The sequence below is a fragment of the Sabethes cyaneus genome, chromosome 3 (genome assembly GCF_943734655.1).
Source record: "Sabethes cyaneus chromosome 3, idSabCyanKW18_F2, whole genome shotgun sequence".
NCBI classification, from domain to species: Eukaryota; Metazoa; Arthropoda; class Insecta; order Diptera; family Culicidae; genus Sabethes; species Sabethes cyaneus.
Genome location: NC_071355.1, coordinates 78,994,055 through 79,013,773, shown reverse-complemented (window position 1 = coordinate 79,013,773; position 19,719 = coordinate 78,994,055).

The window sequence follows — 19,719 nt, the reverse complement described above, 5'->3', positions numbered from 1 at the left end:
TTCCTCCTGCCAAATTCTCGAAATAACCCAGTGTAGAGCCTTTGCTAGCGTTTCTCCGCCATGTTTATAAAGCTGTGCTGGTAGGCGGTCCTTCCCAGCGGCTTTATTGGTCTTCAGCAGCCTGATTTCTCGTTTGACTTCTTGGAGATCAGGTGCTAGGACATAACTATGTTCCATGGGCGCTCCCAGGTTAATTTCCGTTCCGCCGCCTTCTGCGACTTCGCCATTGAGGTGTTCATCGAAGACCTGCTTCCATCTGTCGACCTCACGCTCGTTTGTAATTAGATTCCCTCCCTCGTCCCTACATATGTCAGGTTTGGTGTGTAGCCCTTCCGAGTTTGGTTCACCCTATCGTAAAACTGGCGCGTGTTATTAGCTCGGAATAGTTGTTCTAATTCTTAGCGATCTCTGTTCTCCTTTTGGCGCTTTTTCCTTCTCAGGATCGTGCTCAATTGGTTCCTAGCTCGTCGGTATTGGACCAGGTTCTCTTTAGTGGCAATACTTAGATAATTTTTCCAAGCTGTTTTTTCCCCTCCACCGCTTGTTGGCATTTCCCATCAAATCAATCATTTCGTGTACTCCCAGGCTCAATACCTAGTGCGAGCGTATTCTGCCCCAACCGTCTTCGAGGTTTGAAGCACCTAACTCCTTGGAAGAAGGCAGTGCCTCATTCAGTATTCTCGCGTAGTTCTCAGCAGCTTGCGGGTTATCTAGCTGCCAGGTGTTAAGCCGAGAAGGGCGGGTTTGACGTGTCCGGTATACGGTGGACAGCTTTGAGCGCACATGTACTGCTACTAGGTAATGGTCAGAATCAATATCCGCACCCCGTCAGGAGCGTACGTTCGTGATGTTAAAGAAAAACCGGTCATCTATGAGAACGTGGTCAATTTGGTTCATTGTACGTTGGTCAGGTGATCTCCTGGTGGCTTTGTGGATATCCTTGCGCTTTGGATCACCAGGCCTCCTAAAACTCCTCGGTTGGTGGTTTCTACACTGCCCTTGGATGCAAAGTTGACGTAAAAACCAATTTCACCAAAATCTACTATCTCGTTGCAACACATGCTTTACTATATGATACACAAAATACACATGAAAATAAACATGTTTTCCTAAAAATAAAAAATAAGAAAACTTATCCAATTTAATTCTACTATGTGTATTTTATTCAATGACAGATACGTATTTCGCCTACGACTTGCAGGCTTCCTCAGTGTCTGTTTTCGAACTCTAAGACGCTCCAAAAACTTCAGTCAAACATGTTTTGTTTGAAAAGATTGCGGCAATAATGGAAAAACCATTTGACGTAAGTGCCACTTCTATGCAATAATGACGTCTCTCCCTACAGTTTGCAATCCATACAAAGAAACAACCACAATAGAACAAATTTACCGTTAAATATAACTATCATAACTATCAACAGGTTTACTTTTGAATTAGAATTCTTAATATTAACCCTTCGAAGGTCTACATCATTTTCAGCATCCGAAAACTTGCTAAAATGGCCGTAACTTTTTTATCTTTCAATATTTTTTCATTAAATTTGGGAATCTTCTCGAAAATCTTCTCTACTTTCATAATATCTACAAATCATAGCCATATGTCACATGGTTCCGGAGTTATTCCGGTGTTCCTTGGGGACCGCGACATAGCTTTTTTAGATAATGTGGCTAAATATTTGAAATTTGTTGGAAACATGCTAAATTTTTTTAACAATTCATCGACTCATTCATTCATGGTCATATCAGTTACATTGCTGCAGTTACAAGCCATGTGTGCGCCATGCGGATCCGGGAGGACACTGGGAATCCGGAACCGATTCCAAGGGACATTTCAGCATCAGTAAAATATGTCATGTTGCATATCAAAAAACATCAGCACTTCACAAGATAGCAATTGGTGACCTTTTGAACCTTTTGAATATGTGTGCCAAGTTTCTTGAAGAACCATCCAGGCGTTTTTGGAGTTAGGGCCTCCCCCCTGTTAAGAACTCCTCTCCCTCTCTTGTCAACCCCTTCAGTTTTGATTCCCTTATGTCAAGGAACATGAGGGCATTCTGGAGTTATGGTAGAACATACAAACAAATATACAGTATGCTCACGCTCACTTTTATATATGTAGATAAAAACAGTTTTATCCAACAACCACCGTGATATATTTAGATAATTATTGTTGTATGCATTATTTGTATTATTTGATAAAAAAACATGATCTTCATCATTTCGTTTTTTTCGTTTCATTAATCACCACGAACAGCAAAAGAAACGGCAGCACTTTTGCCGCAATGTTACAGGCAAGATTTGAGACGTTTCAAATCTTGCGGGTGACTTTGCGGTAAATGTTGCGTTAGTACAGTTTAGTACTCAGCCGCAAAGTCAATCCGGATACATTGTGGGTTGTTCCATATGATTCCATGCATTTAAAGTAGCTGTCAAAATGCCGCTAACGCAAACGTACGTATTCTGCGCCGGCCTTTACTCATGATTTTGTGCTGCCTGATACGGCAGTTTAGTCATGAATTGACAGCAATTCAAACTTCATCATTTCATAATTTTATTCAGGGCCGACACTTCCCTTAAGCAAAACAAGCAGTTGCTTGGAGCGCCGTTTCGGCTAAATTAAAAAAAAACTGCAGCATTGTTAATATAATACTTTTCACCTTCTCCTTTAACAACAAAGAGCCGGGAGGGCTCGTGCTGTATTTAGATGTACTCTCTGCTGTATTCAGTCCTGGACAACATGACGCCAATTCGTTGAGCGTCTCGACACAAGCAAATCGACTTCAACCCGATTGAGCCATCTAGCACGTTGGGTCCCTCTATTCCTAATTCCGAAGGGGATCTTGAAGAGAAAATATTTCACTGCACAGTCGTCCGGCATTATTGCGACGTGACTAGCCCAGCGTACTCTCCCGACTTTTACCAGATGTACTATCAGAATCTCTTCATGTTGTGCCTGCAGTTCATCGGTCATACGGCTACACCATTCTCCGTTTTCCGTTTGTACTCCGCCAAAAATAGAAATCCGTGTTGTACTAAATTATAACCTTGATTATTCTGATGAAAACCTATTTGCAACGTAACTTAACAATTGAAATACTCAGTTAAACGTGAAGAAAAAGTATTGGCGCTATTAAATTATTTAGAAAAGAGATTTTTGAATCACTTCAAAATCAGCAATCATCTTTCGATGAAGCAGCAAGGTATGAGGTCGAAGCTTCTGAACCAACATGAATTCTGAACTGAACTTTTTTGTTTTTGAAGGCTTATCATTCTGATAATGGGTTTCAAGAAGCCAACAACTCTGCAAGAGAAATGGTGGATTGATCCGTCGTATATTTCCGAGAATTGAATCCGCTCCTGCCACAAAAAGAAACTTTTTTCGTTTAAAGCAGATGACGAACCGATTCTACTCTGAGATTTAAAGTACCTAGATGAATTTAAACCTGTTTTAGATACTGCCATCAATTTCATTGAAACATTTTTTTAAATTGTTAGATGTACTAGGAATTGTACTAGGAACAGAATGTATACTTTAAATGTAGATTCGAATAGTTAATGAAGTATCAGAAAATGTTTTCAGATTACTCTGTGATATTGGAAGCATGGAAAATAATCTTTTTCGTCAGAATCTTTAGAATACCTACAGGAATCATAAGCACAAATGCTAAGCATTCGACGGATTGCGATACTTTTACTATTTGTTTTATTACTAACCATAACATTAACATATTACTAACATAACATTAGCGATTAACATGGAATAAAAAGCAAAATTTATTAGATAGGACGTAAAAATTAATTCCAAATGAGGATATACTACTACATAGAATGCATCAAATAATCTTGTAATTTTGATGTCGTTACAAAAGCAATATCTATCCCAATAAATCTCTCTTATTTTTACGACTAAATTCTAGGGGAGCCATTTTGAGGATTTGCGTGGAGCAACAAATTGGCTAGCGCCGGCCCTGATTTTATTCATGGTATCGGAATTAGATTGCTTTCCGTGTGAGTGCTACTGTTACAGGGAATACAGCTGATATGAGCTACGAATGTAGTAGCCTAGTTTTTACGCCAAACTATGCGAATAAATGTTCATCAGAACGACTGATTACTCGCAAAAACTGGGGTAGGCGTTTTTCAGATAAAATAAACTTGCATTGAATAACAAAACCTTGTCGGCTGTTTCTTATGACTAATCTTCATTGAAATGACAGATTATTTAGTTGAAAATGTTAACAGATACAGTTATTTATCTTAAAACAATATAAATGTGTTTTCCCAACAACGATGGTGATGGTTCTTACGTCAACTATGCATCACAATTGTGTGATTGTGTGTGAAAACACAATTTGTGTGTTTAAAAATAACCCAAAACTAGATACGTCGCTACATTATTAAAAGGGGTTGCGCAGTCTCCTTTTGTTTAGCGCCTCTATGGTTCAAAGGTACAAGTACCAGCGAGCCACACGCCCTGGCGGGTGTTGTGGGTTCGAATCTGGTTATAATCTCTGATTATAGCTTGGTTCGACCCATGCACCTTCCAGCATTGGACAAAACGTAGGAGTTACAACGACAACTTGTTAAGCGTAGCTACCAATTATCCCCCCCCCCCTTCCTTACCACTCTTTCCCTTCCATTCCCAAAACTTTTCATTACTCTCCCCTACCGTCCCTTCATCAATTGTAGAACCATCGTTTCAAAAAAACAGGTTCATAATAGCCCAGTATAGCACAAAGTTTCGTAGGGAGTTATCAGGCGGGTTTCATGGGGGCTCGCGCAACTACGGACCAAATGTTTACTATCCGACAGATCTTGCAGAAATGTCGGGAGTACAACGTGCCCACGCATTACATCTTTATCGATTTCAAAGCAGCATACGATACAGTCGATCGAGACAAGCTATGGCAGATAATGCACGAATACGGTTTTCCGGACAAACTGACGCGACTGATCAGAGCTACATTGGATCGAGTGATGTGTTTCGTTCGGCGGAGGCAATCTACGCCAGACTGAAAGCGGAGTCTAGGAGAATTGGGCTAAAAATAAATGCGTCGAAGACCAAATACATGAAAGGAAGAGGCTCAAAGGAAACAAATGCGCGCCTCCCACGGACGGTAACCGTTGACGGCGACGAACTAGAAGTGGTAGAAGAGTTCGTGTATTTGGGATCGCTGGTGACCGCGGACAACAACACTAGTAAGGAGATCCAGCGGCGCATCCAAGCGGGAAATCGGGCCTACTTTGCCCTTCGTAAAACGCTACGATCAGGAAGCATACGCCGCCGCACGAAGCTAACAATGTACAAAACCATTATTAGACCGGTAGTTCTTTATGGACTTGAAGCCGTGACGCTGCTTACGGAGGACATACGCGCCCTTGCCGTGTTTGAGCGGAAAGTGCTGCGGACGATATTTGGCGGAGTACAAACTGAAAGCGGAGAGTGGCGGAGGCGTATGAATCACGAGCTACAGGCACTGCTTGGGGAGACTCCCATCGTACTGCAATATTCTTGGGATATGGCGGTTCGGTTTGGAGTGAGAATACTAGATGTGGTCCTCGTAACGTGTCGTTCTCGACTATATTGTACTGAAATATTTCTTCCTATGCTATGTGTCGTACGTTTTACGCTATGCGCTGTGTCAGCGTATAATTGTCACCGTTCGACGCGGTACAGTCCGTTTACGCTTATACAGCATAACCGATCCGCGTCGCGCTGAACCATTTCAATCATGAGCGTCCACCACACGCCCTATTTACATTTTTTAAAAATTGTTATCTATAGTTAAGAATTTTTAAACTAAACAAGGAAATATGAACTAGGATTTATATAATGCGTATTATTCCCATGTAATTTGAAAGAACTCATTATGAAACAATCGTCCACCACACGTCCTATTGTTTCAAATTATATGTATTATTATTTTCATTCCTTATAACTTTTTATTCTATTTTTATGTATTATATCCTCTTTACCATTGATCTCTACCCTTATATTTGAGTCTATGTCCTCTACTACTCTGTATGGACCTATAAATTTATTGTCCAATTTTTTACCTATTTCATTTTTAATTAGGACTAAGTCATCTTTGTTATAACATTTTGGTACAATGTTTAAGTTATTTTTCATTGTTCTTTTCATCTTGCTAGAAAGAAGGTTTTCTCTTATTTCTTGATGGCATACTTGTAACTTTAACGTCAATTGCTTGCTATAGTTGTCTATGTCATAAATAGGCACTGGATTATCATTTGTTAAATTTGAAGGCATGTTACTATTTTTTCCGAATACTAAATAAAAAGGTGTGTATCCAGTGTTAGTGTGAACGGTATTGTTATATGCGAATGTGTAAAATGGTATCCAATGTACCCAAGAAAATAATTTTTCGTTACAATAGATGCGTAAAAAGTTTCCTAAACATTTGTGTGTGTTCTCCAAAGAACCTATAGTTTCATGATGGTAAGCTGTAGAATTTAGTTTTTGAATATTCAATAATTTGGCAATGGATGTAAACAAACTCGACATAAACTCTGTTCCTCTATCCGACGCAATTCGTTGTGGAACACCATATTTTAAAATAACATGCTCCACGAATGCTTTAGCTACTGTCTCTGTTGACTTGTTAGGTATCGGTGTTGCGGTTATAAATTTTGTTAACTCGCATTGCGTTGTTAGTATATATTCGTATCCATTGGTAGGTATCAAAGGACCAACCAAATCTACGTAGATTTTTTCAAATGCTGTGCTTGCTGTTGTCGTAATGATCATTGGAGTTTTTCCGCATCTTCCAACTTTTGATATCTGGCATTGCTTGCATTTTTTAATGAAATTCTCTACATCGCATTTCATGTTTTTCCAAAAATATCTTTTGCTTATAGTTGCAAGTGTGCGTCTAATACCCGCATGTCCCGCTGTCGGTAATATATGGTAGTCGTTTAGTATTAAAAGCTTTGACCTTTCGTCTGTTACTTCTTCTATTTGCTCTCCGATTTTTATTAAAATTGGTAATGTTTTTACTGATGATGGTCGACCATATATCTGTAGTTCTTCATATTTTTTAATGACGTCATATGTCTCCTTATTATTTTTGATGATTATATATTTTATATTATTAATTTTTGAATATTCCGCCACCTTCGACAACATTGCCCGTAGGTCAATTTGTGTCCTTTTGAGGGGAATTTCAATTACATCTGTGGAGATTTGCATGCTTTTTATGTTATCTTTCATTACCATTTTAACGTATTTGTCTTGTTTAGACGAAGGTTGATCAGTCCTATCGTCATTCGCTTTTTCGCCTTTAAGTTTCGAAGCTCTGGTAACGACTAGAACAGTTTTTCCATGAAGTGTTTTCAGGTCTTGAATCGAAATGCGTGACAACGCGTCCGCTATCACATTCTCGCTTCCTTTCCTGAAAGTTACTTCAAAATCATATTCTTCTAAAGCTAACCTGAATTTTGTTAATCTGCTGGAGGGGTCAGCTAAAGTAAAAAGGTAAACTAATGGTCTATGGTCACTGTAGACTTCAAATCTTCTTCCATACAGGTATGGTCGAAAATGCTTGATAGCCCACACCATAGCCAATAACTCCTTTTCTATCGTACTGTAATTTGATTCGGCTTTATTCAGAGTCTTGCTGGCATATGCAACCGGTTTGCCGTTGCTATTAGATAGCACAGCACCAATCGCATATCCAGACGCATCCGTATGTAAGTTGAATTTGTTGGTCTCCGTTAGATCCGGGTAATCCAGTACTGGTGGATTTATAAAACATTGTTTTAAATTCTCGAATGAGTTGTGGCATTCGCTACTCCATTCAAACTTTACACCCTTTCTGGTCAACTTGTTTAACGGTGTGCAAAGCCTAGCAAAGTCTTTTATGTGCTTCCGATAGTAATTTGCGAAAGCAACGAACCGCTTGACTTCATCCGCAGTGGAAGGGATCGGCCATTTTTTCACTGCTTCGATTTTAGCAGGATCAGGCCTGATGCCTTCAGCAGATATGTAATGTCCCAGGTATACTAAATTTTCTTGCAAAAAATTGCATTTTTCGGGGTTTAGTTTTAAATTTACCTCTCGCAATCTTCGGAAAACGTTCGAGAGATTTTTGTTATGCTCTTCTAGATTTCTACCAAATATGATGAGATCATCCAAATATACTAAACACTTCTCTCCATTAAGACCTGCCATCGCTATGGTCATTAGTCTTGAAAATGATGCTGGGCTTATTTTTAGTCCCATTGGAAGCCTTGTCATCTGATATTGTCCAGACGACGTCGAGAAAGCTGTTAGTGGCCTATCCTCTTGCTTCAAATTGCATTGGTAGTACCCTTGGGACAAGTCTAAATGCGAAAAGTACTTCGCTCCTGCCAATGAGTCTATGACCTCCTCTATATTTGGGAGTGGAAATGTATCGTTCTCAAGAACATTGTTAAGTTTCCGATAATCAACAACCAACCTCCATTTCTTTTTGTCATTCGCCGACTTTTTTGGCACTAGTAAAATTGGGCTATTCCATTCGGAACTAGTCTTTTCAATGACTCCATCTGACATCATCCTATCAATCTGGTCATTTATTTCCCTTTTTTGCGCCAGGGGAAGGCGATATTGTTTAGAAAATATTGGAGTTGTGCCATCCTTTATTTTAATACTGGATGTGTACTTATCCGTTACTGTTAATTTATCGTCTTTCAAGCAAAACACATCAGCGTATTTTAAGCATAGCCTCTGCATCTCTGCCTGATCTTGTTTTGTCAAATGTTTCAAGTTCAACTCATTTAAAAGTTTACTTGCTCTATTAGTATCGTATTTTGGCAGTTTAATTTTTCCTACCACATTGTAATCCCTTAGATCCTTTGTTTCAATATTTTTTGTTTCAATGCAAATTTCCTTATTTGCTATATTAATAATTCTTACGGGTAATTTCCCTTCTTTTGGAACTGATATTGAATTTGCTATGAAAACATGTGGCATTATTTCTTGTTGTAGTACCACACAAGTACCCGTCACACCGGTATCAACGTACCTTACCACCTCAGTACGAGCCGGTATAATGTAGCATGTTTCAGTTTTTGGTTGTTGCAATCTCATCTCCATACCCACAAAATCAACAATGGCTCCAAATTCTCTCAAAAAATCTGTGCCAATCAAGCCGTTAACTGCATCCGGCAAGCTCTCTATAATATTAAATTTAATGGGATATTCCACAGACTTGTACCCCACAAAAGTGTCAACGGATCCCAGAGTACGGGTTACTCCGTTTACACCACTGATTTCTAATGTGTGTGAATTATTGATATTGATAAATTCGGGAAGACATCTTTTGTCCAGAATACAACAAGATGCTCCACTGTCAATTATGAGTTCTATTACTCTGCCAAATAATTTAAATTTTGCTCTGAGAGCCTTCTTCGCACTAAAATTAACGAAAAAGATCGATTAAATGTGCCTCTTCTACAGGTTGTTGTTGTTGCTGTTGTTGTGTTTGTTGTTGCTGTTGTTGTCGTTGCTGAGGTTCGGCCATATGTGCCACATGTCCGTTGTTCCTCCCGCGACTGTTATTTCCTCGGTAGGTTTGGTTGGTTTGGTGGTTATTGTTATAACCATAGTTGTTATTGTGTTGTGTACCCCTACCACGGTACCTAGTGTTTCCTCGGTAACCACCACGACCTCTAGAGCTTCCTCGGCTTCTCCAATTATTTCGATCGTTGCCCCTATAGGGCGTTCTTCCTGATGTGCACCATAGTGCCATCATATTTTCTAAACTATTTTCAGTTTTTGGAGTACTTTGGCACTCCAACGCATCCGATATCGCTTTATTTAGCGATGTCGGATTCCGTGCTTTTACGAAAAATTGTGTTGAGGGATCTTTCAATCCCTCGACAAATGCCTGAACCGCTACAGGTTCGACAATATTTAGGGCTGCCGCCTCACTTGGGAAAGTTCCCATTGAAACGTGTGCGGCTGCCAATTTAGCGGACAGGTTTTCTATGTCCGCGCCGAACTCTGCGATTTGTTTAGAATGTTGTTTTTTCAATGCCATCTCCTTTTCCACCGCTCTCGGTGTAATTTTCACCGAAAATTTTCTTTTCAGTGCATCAAACGCCTCGGCGGTTGTTCGGGCATTATCGATTGCCCCGTGGGCTGCGCCTACTAGTCTTGTTTTTAAAAATTTCAGGACGTCTGCTGGTGGAACTCCGTTGGAGTATTCCTCCAGCAATTCGACGGTTTCAATAAATATGGACAGTTTCGATGGTTCGCCATTATATCTGTCGACTACCTTCATGGCCAAGCTAAGGTCTAGTTTGGTCGCCATTTCGTAGCGTTCTTCTTCTTCGAAGTCTGAAAATTCTTCTTGAAGAACTTCCTCGTCGTCGTTTGATTCCTCTGAGTCTTCTTCGTTATCTTGTATTTTCGAATTTTCACCCTCACCCCCTTTAGTGCCTTCAGGGGCTAAGGTGTCGTCTAGGTTAGCAGGTACTGAGCCAAGCAGCTTATAGCACTGCCTAGCAACAGACTTCAGCTGTAGATATCTTCTTTTAAATTGGGCTTTAGTCTCTATTGCTTTACATTTGTTTACGGCCCTTTTTAGCTCTTCTAATATGGTTTGGATTTCCTTTATTTTCCTTACCTTAGTGCCTGGTTTATAATTGGCATGTTTTTTTAAATTAGCATGTAATTTCCCTAACGCATCTCCTGCTTTGAAAAATTCTTCCATTCCAGTGATAGTGCCTAAAACAAAATTTTTTTTTTTTTTTTTGTAAAGTAATTTATATTCTTCTTTTTTTACTAATGGATACTTCCCAATTATTTCTCTGGTTATATTTAAGATGTTCTATGGTCATCACATTTGACATTTTTTCCCCGCAGCAGCCGAAATTTCCCATATCTCGCTAGTGTGAAATTTTCCATCCATCCGAAGCTGGAATCATCGAACGAAATTTTCTCTCGCAGTCATCGTCTGGTTGATTGAAATCATTTCCAGTTGTACAACTGAATCAGCACTTTTATCCGTAGAATGTATGTCGATGTACGAATGCAACGTGGAAGCTACTTGGGACAGCACTACACTTTTTTTTTTTTTTTTTTTTTATACGTTTGTTTTTTAAAGCAATTGTTTATTGTTTTAATTGTTTTTATTTTGAATCACAACATTTGGTAGTTTCTTACACGTTTGGCAAATTTGCCATACTAATAGCTCTTTGGGCGACACTTTCTGTCTGTTGGCGGTGCAGTTTTGCTACTATCCGCACTACAGTGTATCCTACAGCCAACGCTGCTATCACGCACAGTGCAATTGTTTGTGCGGTATGGTTCTGTTCAATGACGCTATTTGATGCGGCCGGTGCGATGATTTCATCCGCACTAAACCATCCCATTGTAATTTTTTTTTTTTTTTTCACTCTACGATTCACGTATTACGTGGTCTCTTCCAGAACACTGTTCGAAGCGTGCTTTTTCGCTTTGCAACCAACAAGGACGTTTTTCATTGCACAATTTCTGAAACTATAACTTCCGGAACAAAACTCGACCACTTTTTTTTTTTTTACTTGGGCATCTCCAACGCGTGAATCAGAAAATTTAACCGTATCGAAACTCGCTTTCACTGCATACTGGCAGGATCGCCATGCAATATTCTTGGGATATGGCGGTTCGGTTTGGAGTGAGAATACTAGATGTGGTCCTCGTAACGTGTCGTTCTCGACTATATTGTACTGAAATATTTCTTCCTATGCTATGTGTCGTACGTTTTACGCTATGCGCTGTGTCAGCGTATAATTGTCACCGTTCGACGCGGTACAGTCCGTTTACGCTTATACAGCATAACCGATCCGCGTCGCGCTGAACCATTTCAATCATGAGCGTCCACCACAGTACATATTGTGAAAGTTAGCAGGCTACGGTGGGCCGGACACGTCGTAAGGATGCCGGACGACAGTGCGACTAAAACGGTCCTCTTCAACAACCCCACCGGCACCAGGAACAGGGGGGCCCAACGTGCACGATGGCTCGACCAGGTCGAAAGCGATTTGCGACTTCTGAGACGACTAGGAAATTGGCGACGAGTGGCCCAAGACCGAGTTGAATGGAGACGAGTGCTTGAAACAGCACGAGCCACCCCGGCTCTATGCTGCTGAAGAAGAAGAATAGCCCAGTATTTCTCGATTGGCCGCAGCACCTGTGTATTTGAGGGGTCATGATTTTTCAGCACGAAATCGATATTATTTACCTTATGCCACTCCAAATCCTACCAGAAGAACGTAGGACAGTTGTGAGACTTCAGAAGAGGAAGAAATCGGTTTTGGAGACACTCATTCAAACACACCTGTCGGTACCTGGGGTCGCGAAAGGTGTATTCCGTTTTCCACATGCACAAATTGCTTCCCAAATCAAGAATTTCAAGAATTTACCAAACTTCGAAATCTTTAGTTTTCTGAGGTTCTCTAGAACATCAAACTTATCCATCGCAGTGTGTGAAATACTGGTTCTCCGAAGTCTGGTTGTAGTCCGCTTATACGTAGGTCTCGTCTCGTCGTCCATAACCCATTTTCGATGTACTTGTGCAGATCTTTTTTGCGAACGAGCTGCTCTTTCGACGCTATTTTCAGGTCTTTGCACACCTGATAAAAAGACTTACCAAGTGTAAGCAATGCACTTTGAACTTTCTCCATGCAAAATCTCAATTAATTTTGCCCAACGGTTCAAAAGTTATACCAATTTGAGTGTCTTGCAATTTTACCGTGGACACCCTTTAGAACATCATCTTGAATCACTTAACCTTAGATGTAATTTATACAAACATAATTTACTGTGTTTTCGACCTCATTGATATATACTAAATTAAAAAATTGTCAAAGATTTTGCATTTTTTCTGCTGTTAAAGAGAAGCGCCAACTCTCTAGTGCTGAAACGGATCCAAATGATCCAAAACCTTGAATTAAAATTATATTATTGGTTTTATCTGTATGTAAGGTGTATGTATTATGGTGTAAACTGAATTAACTGCAGTAGAAATATGCTGCCGAAGTATTACCCTAGTATTACCCTAGCATCTAATGAAACTGCTTGCACGCAAGCCAGTGTGGTGTACAATGTTGTCTGCCAGGCTTGCAGCGGTTTCATAGAATAATTGCATTCAAGTTGAGCTTGTACGCGCTCTCGCGTACAATACGTTCGACATAATTTTCCACTGACATTAAGACGTGTAATACCATCATGTTTAGTGGAACCATTTCTCCTTGCATTTTTTGCATTTCTCCATCTAATTTTGTTATTTTAGTGCCATTAAAGAAAAATGAGAATTGAGTATTGCAAAACACTGTGAAATAACCATTCATAGTTTGGAGTCAATTTCAATGCACTGCAACATATTCTCAATCTCTACTATGACTCAGTTTGGTGTTGTTATATTATGTCCCAATTTTTCCGAGACATTTTTTTAAGTTGCTTACTATCTTGTGTGCTTTTTTCACTTGTGTGGACTCATCACTGCGACCAATATCGCTGATCTATTGTGATATCACCCGGGTGCTTGCTGTATAACCTGTACTGCATTTCTTTTTGCCGATTCTATCAGAGATCCGAGATCAGGGCCGATTACGTATCAGAGAAACAAAAATTCTTCCAACCGTTTACGCTTTCCAACGGCCAGTCGAAAATATAAAACCTTAAATAAGAGACTCCACCGAACCTATGTACAAAAAACAGAGCGCAATCTTCGGCTTAATCCGAAAAGTGTTTGGAAGTTTGTAAACTCAAAGCGTAAGGAGGATGATTTACCTTCTAGTGGCTATCTGGGTAACGACGAAGCTTCTACCGTAAACCGTAAATGCGATCTGTTCGCTAAATATTTTTCGGGATTATTCAGTAATGAGTGCGCTCCATCGGAAAGTACAGCAACAGCACTACGTTTTGTTCCGAGTGATGAGATTGTAGCTGAAACGTTCAGCGTTACATGTGCTGAAGTTGCTGAAGCCGTTAGCAGGATGAAACAGTGCTATTGCCATGGACCAGATGGCATCCCTGCTGTGCTGTTAAAGAAATGCTGTGAAGTTTCGAAATCGCCAATCGCTTCATTATTCAATCTCTCCATGCAATGGCATCCATTTCCTCGTATTGGGAAGTCCTCATCTATGTTTCTTGTGTTCAAGAAAGGCGTCAAACGGAATGTCGAACACTACCCAGGAATTACTTCACTCACTGTGCGCTTGCTCAAAGATTTTCGAGGCAATTGTGTATAAAACATCTATGGTTTCATGTTAAGAACTACATTTCTACGTCACAGCATGGTTTTTTTTCCTGGAAGCTCCATTTCAACTAACCTGCTGGAGTGCTTGCACTCTCTATGCTTGCACGCAATGGACCAGCGTTATCACGTTGATGCAGTCTACACTGAATTGAAGGCAGCATTTGATCGCGTGGACCATGCAATTCTGCTGCCTAAGCTTGATAAACTGCGTGTGTCCGCTGGTTTAAAAGCCTAGCTCGTTACTTATCTACGAGACCGCAGGATGGCAATAAAACTTGGTGCGTTTCTATCTTGTTGGTTCCAAAATAATTCGGGAGTATCTCAGTGTAGCACGTTAGGACCACTACTGTTCTGTTTGGTTATTAACGATATATCCCGACTATTACCGTCCGGCAGTAGATTGCTTTATGCGGATGATGCCAAAATCTATATGATCGTTCGCAACTCCAACCATTGTCTGAGACTTCAAGAACTGATTGACCGTTTGACCGATTAAGCGTGCACAAATGTCTGTATATCTGGCATCTATGGTTCAATCCCACATTATGGCTGTCCCAGGCGAGGATTGATTGCATTTCTCTGTGCAGCACTTAACACTAAACATACCGTGAAGGGGCCATTTGACCCCTTGCTTTTCTGGCTCTTTTTGACAGCGTTATAACACTGTTTCGCTTAACTACTTATATAAGAAAATATATTTACAAAAGAATGCATAGTTTGCTGCTCTACTATTTCTCTTTTTATCGAGAAAAATATTAACGTTAGTCTATCGACAATCGCGACATTTCCGGTCCGCTGGCGAAAAATATTCGTAGAGTGCTGAGAATAAATCCATGCTAAACCCACGACCACTCGCTTGTTAAAACAGACTCCATAACTTTGCGGCTACGGAGCAGTATTATTTGCCGTTTTCTTCGACTACCTTATATTAATTTTATGTCATCAACTTAGGTCTGGTATGTCTGTTTACGCAACTTATATGACTTACACAATTTTTTTTAACAATAGATTTACCTGACCAGTCATTTTGACTGGTCGTGCAATTTCAATTCAAAATTTCTACAACATAAAACATTTGCCTTCAGAAGCGATATTATGACTTTTGTAGCTATAAGTAGAAAATAAATTTTGTAAACTCAATGTCATTTTATATGTATTAGTATTAAATATAATTTTAGTTTTTGCCATTTATATCAGCACCAGTCAAAATGACTGGTGGATGTTTCTATAAAGAAAATAAAGCATTTCGGGAGAACGGTGAGACCGATGCATGAAATTATTCAATGATGTGCCGTTCCTAATGCTTCTTGACCATTTTTGAAGAGTGTCGTCGAGAGCAGATCCTTTTCGGTGGTACTATTATTCTTCAGCTATCCGATTTCTCGCCGGATCTCTTTGAGATCGGGAGTCGACACGCTGTTATCGTTTGTAGGTTCTCCTACGTTAACTTTTGCTCCATTTCCTTTTCTATATCGCAATTGAGAGACCTATCAAAGAACTGCTTCCACCCACCAACCGCCTCGCGCTAGTTTGTGGCAGGTTTCCCTCCTCGTTTCTACTACACATGTCAGGCTTCGGTGTGCATCCTCTACAAGATTGCTTCACCTTCTCCTAAAATTTGCGCATCTCACTAACCTGAAATAGTTCTTCTAGCTCTACTTGTGGCGCTTTGCGGCCTCATTGATGGCTGAGCGTATCCTGCTCCATCTGTCTTTGAAAGTTGAAGCACCTGGCTCCACAGAGGATGGCGTGTAGTACACGCGTGTAGTACACGCGTGTAGTTCTCGGGAACTCGCGGGTTATCTGATTGCCGAATGTTTAACCGAGGGCGACTTTATCGCGATATACCCCGCGATAGTTTTGAGTGCACATTTACTGCTACTAGGCAATGTTCTGAGACGATATCTGCACCCCGTAGGGAGCGTACGTTGGTGATGTTCGAAAAAAACGGACCATCAATGAGAATACAACAGAGATGAAAAATTATCTAAAATAGGGTGTTGTGTACTGATAGTTTAATAGTCATAACATTTGGGCGCAAACCGAGAGAGTGTGGGTTAGAGTCCCGCTCAGTAATAGAACTACGTAATATATTTTTGACCACACATCGAAGTTTCGCAGTATCTCCAGTCTACCATTCTTCCTCACCAAACGCTCCTCCAGCTTCAATAAACAAAAATCTTGTCCGATTCCAAACCAGTGGCTTATAATTGTTGGCGTTACGAGCTCATTTTTGCTCATTATGCAACGGCTTCTTCGTAGAAATAGCTTATTTGTGGCGACCAGTTTTATCCCAGCGGAATCTGGAGATATGGACTTTTACATCTCCTCATATTGAAAATATTAAGGGTAAGACGCCCTTGTTCTAATATTTTTTTTTTGAAACGATGATTCTACAATTGATGAAGGGACGGTAAGGGAAAGTAATGAAGAAGGGTTTTTTTTTTTTTTCGGGAATGAAGGATGGTGGATGGAGGATGGTGACTAGACTAGACTAGACTAGAGACGGTCAGGAGACTAGACTAGACAAATTTTAAATATTTTAAAACGTGTTGAAATTTAAGCAAATGGTTTCACGGATAGATACAGACAGAAAGTAAAACCAATTGGCATTCCATCATCCCCGCGATCCAGATTCTACTAGCCAAGACGTGCTGCTAAAACCCTTAGATACCGGGTTATTATCGTTATCACCATAATCTTAATCGATTGGACCGTCGCCGGTGTCAGTCAGGATGAAGCGAGGAACTCCAAGCTGTGCACAAGTATACCCCAGAGGCATGAATTGCACAAAATCTGCATTACGCGCGTTTTCAACATGGCTCTGCCTGCCCCGACTGGTTCTGTGCTCCACATGTGGATCGAGATCGAAGATGACATTGACAGATTGAGAGCCACGTAGCACATGTGGTTGAGCATCGCTTGCTGTTGAAGGTGAAAATTTTGTACCGGCAACGAGCTTGCTTGGATACTTGGACAGGAAGCAGCTCGGGTGAACGGTTCTTGAAGGAGGTTTTGATGTCGATCGACGACGCCCGAGTCACTCCACGTTTGATCCCGCTTTGGCAGGTTTACTTACTTTTTCTGCATAGGGGGGGGGGAGTATGAGCCCGATAAGCGACGCAGTAAGAACGCGTATATTACCGGACAAACGACGACAGCTCGACTATTCAAGCGCAGGTTGTAATCGAGACCAGATTGAGAGACGGGACGAGAAAAATAATGCATTCTTATTATTTATCATGAATTAACGTTTTCATCTTTCTTGTACAGAAAGGGATGAAAATCATATGCTTTTAGTAAGAATAAACTGAACGGCTACGGAGCTTTGCAATTCATTGATTTAGAAAATATTTTCCAGAAAGACCGAATCACACTGTGAAGAAAATTATTGCAGTTTTTTGTGATTCCAAATGCAGCCGAACTGGCAGTTATTTAGCACCATGCAATTAGCGTGATGTCAGATCTACTGTTTGTAGAACGATGTTACCTGTGATGACCAGCAGATTTCGGTCGTTATCGGGTCAATCTTCAAAGACGTAAAACTGCAAAGCGAAAAATATTCCATGGTAGTAATATTTTAATATGCCGTAATAAATGCAGCGTAAATTTAAACGCCATAGACTAGCGGACGTTATTGTTACGAGATGCAATTTTTTTATTTGCACCTTTGAATATCGAAATTTTCTTGCAATTTTATTAAATAACAGGAAATTACCTGCAACTTTTCTGTTAAGGTGTTCGTTTTGCAAATGCATTTCAGCAGAGCATGTGTGCATTTCATTAGTGCGTTATCATTAAAATTATACATATTTAATCTATTGGATTATCCTTCGGAACGAAACTGGAAATTAAACTCAATTATAACCCGGACCGGTTTGCGGTCGGACTCCGTCCTATGCCAACCGGCTCGATCATAAATGATGAAATAAGTGTCGAGATTAATGTAGTTTATGAAACCTTTTAAAAATTTTTTTTTCGATTTTAATATTGCGAGTGAAACACAAGATGCGTTTATGTTGCCACCGGCCGACGTGTTCAATGTGCTTCGAAGTCGACTGCTGCATTCCTTTGATAGTGCCGAGATGCAATCGGTTTTTGCAATCGCGAAATGTTGCCACTTTCCGGTTGCCAAAACTTTGTAGTGATAACGACCGACTGCGGTGACATCGGGTGTTATTATACTGTCGGTCGCGAGACTGCAGTTTAAATTCGTGCCATTCAAGAGTAGTAATTTTAAAATTTCAACCAGAACCAGAAGAATTGAACGATTTTTTATTACGTTTGGCTTGAAATGAGAAACTCGGATATGTATTTAATTTTTGCATTTTTTAATAATTAGGTTTTAGAATGAGATTGGCAACATGCAGAAAAAGATTTTTTCTATTGCTTTTAAATATTGCCCGTTTCATTGGTTACAAAACGCTGTTCACTTTTTTGACTCACTTTTGTAAGTTACAAGTATATATTTTGTTGTCTAGCACGTAAGCTATTGATTTACTTGATAAAATAAACGATATTTGCCCTGCGAAGGTTCCGGCAACGGTTTCGCCCGCGACGTTTATAGTTCATTGCGTTCGAAAGGGTGGGAAATTAGCAATATAAAAAGAATTCTAATTTTATGTGAAGAACGTCAAAAGTTTTTAAACCACATGTAATGTTCAGATAGTTCTTAACTTAAATTTTCGTTAGAGTTGCTAATATTAAGATAACTTGTATACCAACTCTTTTTGTGAAACGAGACGTACACAACTGCAGATTCGTCGTAATCCCGCCAGAATTTTTATCGTTCCTATCTTAAGATCGCCCCAGTCGGGTTTTGGATTTGTGCCAAACATTTATTCGCACTCGCGTCGTGGCTCGGAGTCTGAGTAGCAGCCCATATCTTTTAACGATATCTGAATTAATCTTCGATTCCCCAAAGGCAATCACATCGTACCGGAATCAGTAAACCGGCTGGCGGCGATGCGTGGATTGTACGATAATTGAGATTTTTAATTCGAAATTGGTTTTCAATTTGAAAACGACGACAAACGAGCTGTGGCAAACGAAATGATCTTCAGGCGGGCTAATAAATTTGAACTCTGAATCGAAGTTCTTTACGTTTTCAGCGGCAAAATAAATTGAAGCAAAAAAATAAAGAAATGCAACATGACTAACTGTTTTTACATTTGAGGTACTTACTAGGGGAACTGGGGGTAAAATGAACACCCTTAGCAATTTCGCCATTTGCTTCCCCAGGAACCAACCAAATGCCGAATGCACTACATGAATTGAAAGCTGGATTCATATTTCACGTAGCAATATAAAGGTAAAGATGTTTGAAAAAGGACGGTTTGTCATGAAAAATTCCTTATTTTTGAAAGCGTCACATTCGAGCCGGTTTTTTTTTCATGTGGGTAAAATGAACATGCAGTGAGAGCAAAATGAACATGCCATAGAAAACTAAAGTTAACATGCAGTTTGGATACTAT